Below are 8,121 nucleotides of genomic sequence, written 5' to 3' on the forward strand. Positions count from 1 at the left end.
TTGCCCCTCCCCCAGACTGGCCTGGCTCTGTACCTAGAAGGTCCCCTAGGGCCTACAACTTCTCCTGTGGGAAAAAGAGAACTCAAGGTGGACATCCAGCTTCCCCAGCATTCCAGGATGCTTCCCAGGAGGCCCACTTCAGTCTTGCCTTACAGGAATCACTGGGGGAATCAGTAGGGTTAGACCAGCAGGGATCAGCTAGAGACGGAGAAGGGTATGCGGATCAAAGAAAGCAGCATGTGGATCTTGGCCGACTGTGTTCCTGCTGGTGGTGGCACCTGAGCAGAGAGCCCAGCTGGTGGCCATGCCTATCCACAGAGCTGAGGTAGTGCCCCTATCTGGCCAGGGAGCTCTTTGGGCAGTTCTGTCCAGTTTGGGTCCACAGCCAATGGGCTGTCCAGCTGTAGATCTCATTCTATGACCCCACATGGACAGGGTGCCAAGTCCTCAGTCCGGCCTGGTTGCTGAGCATAACCTCCAGCCCTGCCTGACGAGGGCATGGGGAGAGAACCCTGAGCAGCCTCCGAGCCCAGTTTACTGCCCTGTTTGGGCAGGGAGCCAAGCCATCAGCCCTACATAGCATCAGAGCACAGACTGTGGCCTCACCCAACCAGAGAGGCTGGACACTAATCCTGCCCAGTCTCAGATCCTAAGGCCCAGGTTGATTATTGAGCATAGCTGGTGGCCCAACCCTATCAGGGAGCCGGGCCAACAGCAGAGCACAGCCAGCAGCCTGTCCAACTGTGGCTGACAGCCTGTGGCCTTACCAAACTATGGGACACAGCCTGTGGCCCTGTCTGATCATACAGTCAAGCCAGCTGCATTTTATGAGGCTAGCATCTCCCTGATACCCCTCGACTGAAAAACAATGCACAACCTAAAAGTTGAGAGTTATGTTTTATTCAGCAGGCAAAACTGAGGACTTAAGCCCGGGACACAGCATCTCAGAGGAGAGATGCTTCCAAAGAGGTAAGGGAGGAGTCGGGATATTTGGCAGTTTTTGCAACAAAGACCAGGTAGTTGGAACATCAAAAGATTACTGTTAACTGAAGAAAACCAGACAGCTAAAGTTAAGGAACTTAGTGCTTTTCTATGTGTGGGAAGATGCAAGGGTCTGGGCTCACTGAAATCATTCCTTTGATATGCATGTCAGCTATCTGGGGCCAGTATCCCGTGCTTTCTCACCCTGAATCCCCTCAGGGTACGTAGTTGGGGGTGAGGGCTTGGCTATGGGCAGCCTATTTGTCTCCATCCTGAGTTCCCTCAGGGCTCACCATCTGGGTGGCTGTAGTAGCTTTATGGCTGCAACATCCTTTTTTTACTGATATGGCAGGCAACAATTTTTTCATTGACATACCAAAGCCAGATAACAACACTCTAAGAAAAGAAAATTAAAGGCCATATCCCTGAGGAATATTGAAGCAAAATCCTCAACAAAATATTAGCAACTCAAATTCAATGGTACATTAAAGGGATCATACATTTTGATTAAGTGCAATTTTTTCCATCAATCAGTTCGCGCCTGACCAGGAGAATCCCTAGTATCTACCTTCACAGAAGACAAGAACACAGTAACAGCATGCAGTAAGCAGGGACTTGGAGCAGGAGTGGTCTAACATGCATGAACAAAACCACAATTTGGGGACAACTTACAGCTAGGTTTCTTTATGTTTAATTAATTGCTCAACCATCTACTGCCTCATTTGCATGAATTCTTAGTATCTCTCTGCTAGAGTCTTCCCCTCACCCCAGAGCATGCCAGAACCTGGAGGCTTACACAGTCCAATAGACATATAGCCCAAAAAGGGGATTCAGACTGGCTTTGCCATTCAAGTGAGTCTAGAACTGGGGTCTATAAATCTGCTACTGTCATTGCTTGTCATGCGGCTTGGTTTCACAGAGTTGTACAGATCATATACACTGTGGAGCTTACACAGCCAAGGAGATGAGTGGAAACTAAAATCCAGCCCGTGCTTACTGTTGGGTCACTAAACTGGCACCCAAGGAAGGGGATGCCTTCTTCTTTTTAAATTTATACAAAGATGCTAAATAGGTAGCTCTGACCCTGAGTGTCACCGCTGAAAACTGGTCTTAATCAGAAGAACAAACCTGTTGGTGCAGCTGAACCGATTTGCTGCAAAAGTCCCATGTGCATTGTGGGAAGGCAGTCTCCTCCCAGGAACACCAGGTCAGGACTAGTCTGGAACCGCTACCTCAGGGACCAGCACCACCAACACTCTCCTTCTCTCTTTTTAGGATCTACTTGGGTCATCAGCTTTTCCTTTTAAACCCTTTCCCTGAACTATGGGTGTTATGGATTGAATGTGTGTGTCCCCCCCAAATCCGTATGTTGAAACCTTAATCTCCAATGTTGTGGTACTTGGAGTTGGGGACTTTGGGAGTTAATTAGGTCATGAGGATGGCACTTTTTTTTTTTTTTTTTTTTTTGCGGTACGCGGGCCTCTCACTGTTGTGGCCTCTCCCATTGCGGAGCACAGGCTCCGGACGCGCAGGCTCAGTGTCCATGGCTCACGGGCCCAGCCGCTCCGCGGCATGTGGGATCTTCCCGGACCGGGGCACGAACCCATGTCCCCTGCATCGGCAGGTGGACTCTCAACCACTGCGCCACCAGGGAAGCCCGAGGATGGCGCTTTTATGAATGGAATTAGTGCCCTTAAAAGAAGAGGCAAGAAAGCTAGCTCACTCTCTTCCTCGTCCTCTACTGTGAGGACACAGAAAGAAGCAGGGGCCTTACCAAGAACCCCACCATGCTGGCACCCTGATCTCAAACTTTCTGCCTCTGGAACTAGGAGAAATAAATGTCTATGGTTTAAGCCGCCCATTCTATGGTAACTGTTATAGCCACCTGAGCCGACTAAGGCAATGGGGCCCCTCATTTTTAAGGGAGGCTTCCTCAGGGTTCACAGTTGATTTCCTGTTCTTTTTTTTAAAAATTTTATTTATCTATTTTTGGCTGTGTTGGGTCTTCGTTGCTGTGCATGGGCTTTCTCTAGTTGTGGCGAGCTGGGCCTACTCTTCGTTGCGGTGTGGAGGCTTCTCATTGTGGTGGCTTCTCTTGTTGCAGAGCATGGCCTCTAGGCATGTGGGCTTCAGTAGTTGTGGCATGCAGGCTCAGTAGTTGTGGCTTGCGGGCTCTAGAGCGCAGGCTCAGTAGTTGTGGCACACGGACTTAGTTGCTCTGTGGCATGTGGGATTTTCCCGTACCAGGGCTCGAACCCATGTCCCCTGCGTTGGCAGGCGGATTCTTAACGAGTGCACCACCAGGGAAGTTCCCCAGCCTATTCTAACCTAGCTGGCAACTCCTACCTACTGGTAGGGGCCACTGTGGGTGGGTCCTGGCTACAGTTCTTAGGTGGTCTGAATGTTGAGGGGCATCTTTGGAGCCAGGCAGTCAGACAGAACTGAATGTTAATTCCTGCATTGCTCTCTTAGCTGTGTGCCCTTGGGCAGAATAGTAAACCAGAGCTTCAGCTTTCTCCTCCAACAAATGGCAATAATGATATCACATAGGATTGTGGCTCCATTAGATGATGTATATAGAGACCCAGGCACTACATAAAGACCCTTTTAAACCTGTCACTCTTATTGTAACTACTATTGCCCAGAGAGGGCTCAGTAGAGAGCAGGAAAAGTGCCTCAGACTTTGTGGTCGTTTCTCTTCCCTGAATCCAGTGAGGAAGGGCTCTGGATGCCCCGAGATTTTCATCTCAGGATTTAAAAGGTCACTGGAAGCTCTGGCACTGAAAACACCCGATCCCTCCACAATGACTCGGAATCCGTGACTAACGGGCCCCTTCACATGAGCTGGTTCCTAAAGAAGCGATGGCGGCGGAGGGAGCCTTTACCCCAGAAGACAAAACAAAACCAGCACAAAGGACTCGCAGCGGCGGCGGGCGGGAGTGGTGCATCCTGCCTACGCTCTGCGCTCCGGTCCTTCTTCCGGCCGGGCCTCCCTCCGAGGGCTCGACGGCGGGTGGTCAGCTTTGTGCCCGGGGAGGTGCAGGACGCCCGAGTCCTGGGTGCGGAGTGCTGCTCAGAATCCAATCTCTCAATCAATTCTGCCTGTGACAACAGGATTTCATTGCATGGCAGGGGACCAAAGTGCTCAGAGAACCCCAGACACACTTGAACAGTAACCCAGCACTCTGGGCGGAATCTGAATCACCTTGGCAAAGGCCCGGGTCATGGGTGGCTGCCAGAGCAGCCGCTCTTACACCCCCGGTGGCATGAGGAAACAGGGAGCTTGCAGTCTGACCTTAATTACTGTTCTCTCTCTGAGTGGAGATAGGGGTGGGGAGCTTACCTTAGCTCCTATGTGCCACTGCACACCAACGGCCAAGAGCAAGCTGGAACACAGGGGAGACTTGGGAAACAATCACAGCTACACCACCTGCGCCTGGTCCTGCACTGGGCACAGACCCAGGCAGACCTGTGCTGAATTCCGTTCCGGCCTTTTCCTAGTGATGTCATTGGTAGTTACAGAACCTTTATGAGTGTTGGTTTTCTCATCTGGAGAGTGCGAATAAAAACATTCCCTGCTGTTCAGGTCAGGTCTGACCATAAGAATCATGTATATAGCTATTGGCAAAGGGTCAGGAACACAGCAGACTCCCAGGCAACGGTCGGTATCCTTGTTTCTTACTGGGATGCAACCAACTCTGCTATTTACAAGCACTGGGTAAGTCAAGTCACTTGACCATTTTTTAGTATCATCTATAAAACGAGGACACAATGACATGATGGTTGTGAGATGAACTGAAATGTAAACAGCCAGTCTGCCACAGTGTCTGCAGCGTTCAAGGCGTTTAGTAAATATTAGCAGAATCTGAAAATCATGGGGTCAGAGAAGACGATCCCCTCCTTAGCTGTGAATTTATTTCCATTTTACCTGGAGTCTGAGGAAGATCAAAGTCCTGTTGGCTCTTTAATGGTTCCCAACTCTAAGCTAATGCTTGTAGCTGACTTCTAGGTCAGTTTGATGTCATTTCTTCTGCCTGAGACTTGTCATTTCCTTTTGGCTAAGGGAAAAGCTTCAAACATTAGAGCAAATCATGGCGAGCAGAATGGTCCTCAGTCCTGGATGATCTTCAGAATCACCTGTGGTGAGGCAAGGGCTTGAAAAACAGCCCCAGCCCCACCAACACTCCCTGAAGTGACTGGTTCAGCTGGGCCAGGCTTGGAGTCCACTTTGAAGACCACTGTTCTGTGCCCCATGCTTCTCATAGGGTGCTGAGGACTGGCTGCTTCTTCTATTACCTGCTTGGTCCTCCGCCTCTGTCAATATCTTTTTTGTTTTTCTATTTTCTTTATTCACATAGTTGACAAAAATGTACAACTAGAGCATGTACAAGTTAGGGCTGATCTTGACACCGGACAAAATTATAGGGTGATGTTTGATAGGAGAGAGGAAATAGTTCTTTTCTACACATTTAAAAAGAATTTAAATATTTATACTCTATGTGTCAACAAGCGGATAAAATTGGCCTTTGGGCCAATTAAAGTGTTTGGTGTTAAGTTTAAAAAGCCTGTTTTAAGAGGAAATCTGGAAATGTGGATTATAGCCTTAGCCCTGTCAGAATGGGCAGGTTCCTAAACTTCCCTGAATCTCAGTATTTTCCTCTGTGAGATGAATATAGTGAAGACACTACCTGTCCTGTTTACTTCATTATGCCATAGTGAGGAGTGAGGGAATCAAAGAATTAGCAGTGTTTTGTAAAATGCAGAGCACAGAACAATGGAAAGAATCACAAATTCTTCATCTGCCTCTAACTTGCCTTGTGACCTCGGGCAAGTTAATATTCATTTTAGTCCCTCGGTTTACCCACCTGCAAAGTGGGACCAACAATGCCTAATGTCCGCCTCAGTGGGATGTCATGGGGACAAAATAGAGGGTGTTGGTGAAAGCACTTGGAAAAGCCGGAAACCTGTCTTAAATGGCTGTAGTGTTAGAGTCTCCACTTCATGAGGATGAAATGAAGTTAGTGTGAGGCGATGTCCCACTGAGCATCAGGGGCAGAGCTGGGGTTCTAACCAGGCCTGGTGGGCTCAGTGTCTCTGCCTCTGGTGGACATTCCCAGTGCCCTTCGTAACTGCGCTGCCTTCTCTTTTCTCTAAGTTGCTAATCTTTCTGAGGTGCAGGCAGGCCCAGACCCATTCTTTGGGTGAGGCCAGGAAGAATAGGGCCATTTACGTCTCTGTTCAGGTACTGGAAAATCCTTTTATCCTGCATCGCTGAAAAGCATCTGAGGTAAAAATTGGGGGAATCCAAAGGCCTAAAGAGCCACCTAGTGATGACACATGCAAAGGACTCTATCTTTCGTCAGTAGCTTCATTGGCATAGAGGTAATAGGGATGCATTTGTTTTCTTCCTCTCTTAAATTTGTGCCTACCCTGGCAACCACCGAACGGAGATCGATGTGACTGTGCCTCTTCTCTGCTTGTAAACCAGATTGTCGAGTGATGCTGAATGAAAGCTGGGAATTCCTGCAGGCCTGAACTGCTACAAAGCACGGTTTCCACTCTCAGCTCCCAATTTGTAGTTAGACGCGTGCACGTGACTGAGTTTTAGGTGATGGAATGTGAGTGAAAGTGATGTGCTTCACTTGTAGGTTGGCCCCCTAAAACTTCCCTTGTGTGATCCTCCATGCTTTTTCTCCTCTGTGGTTTGATGCAGATGGGCATGGCAGTCTTGGAATTCATGTGCTGAAGGTGGAGCCACAAGATGAAAGGAATCTAGATCTCCAAGTCATTATTTAGAGGACAGCTGCCAGTCAATGAAGAAAACTTCTTTTGGACTTTATATGAGCAAGAAATAAACCTGTATTGTGCTTCAGCTGTAAGTCATCTTTGCATTTGTTTGTTACAGAAGTTAGAGTGAACTTAACCAATACAGGTGTGCCTGCTGGTTATGCTAATCAGATCAACAATGGGAACTAGAGACAGGTTTACCATGAAGCCAATGAAACTGTATCTTTAGGGCTCTTCACTTGCACAGGACCCTTCCAAGGCCCAGGGAGTGTGTATCTGCATGTGTGAGTGTGTGTGTTTGTGTGTGTGTGGTCCCCTGACAATGTATTCATATGGTTATGTTTTGTGCAATTTGTAGAAGTAAGATATTCTTAACTGCATGCAGCTGGTTAGGATGACTGTCTCCTACCTTTTCAGCTTCCCTCCATCACAATTTCCTTTGTATTGTATGCTATTGGAGAGGCCATGGGAATTTTTCTTTTAATTTTATTTATTTAAAAAATTATTTATATATATATATATTTATTTTGGGCTGCGTTGGGTCTTCACTGGTGTGCGTGGGCTTCTCATCGTGGTGGTTTCTCTTGCTGCAGAACACGGGCTCTAGGTGCATGGGCTTCAGTAGCTGTGGCTTGTGGGCTCTAGAGCACAGGTTCAGTAGTTGGGGTGCATGGGCTTAGTTGCTCCGCGGCATGTGGGATCTTCCCAGACCAGGGATCGAACCCATGTGCCCTGCATTGGCAGGTGGATTTTTAACTACTGCACCACCCAGGAAGTCCTGGAATTTTTTGAATTTAATGGGAAGTTGAGTGGGATACGTTTAGTCTGAGTTTAGTGGATATATTTATGTGGTTTTTTTCTCTCTTCCATGGAGAATTAAGTTATTGCTAGTGGTTCAGCATAGGAAGGGTTTCCAGGAATACTCGTACACCACTGTGCAGTTGTTAAAAGAAGGTGCACAGTTAGAGGTTGCACTATAATAGAATTGGATCTAAAGTGCCTGGTCCAGGAAAAATATGAGCAGTAGAGGAGAAACAAGGTTTGATTTCTGTGGAGTCACAAGACAGTCTGTAGAAATTTCTTCTAATCCATTAGGTATATAAAACTATAGAGTATTCAGTTCTCATTGATGCTTTGTCAAAATTGAATTTCTCTCTTGTCAGAAATATACTTGGTAGTTTTTATTTTTTTTTATTTTATTTTTTTTTTGCGGTATGCGGGCCTCTCGCTGTTGTGGCCTCTCCCGTTGCGGGGCACAGGCTCCGGACGCGCAGGCTCAGCGGCCATGGCTCACGGGCCCAGCCGCTCCACGGCATGTGGGATCTTCCCAGACCGGGGCACGAACCTGTGTCC

Source organism: Mesoplodon mirus, assembly GCF_964341445.2.
Source record: "Mesoplodon mirus genome assembly, chromosome: 7".
NCBI classification, from domain to species: Eukaryota; Metazoa; Chordata; class Mammalia; order Artiodactyla; family Ziphiidae; genus Mesoplodon; species Mesoplodon mirus.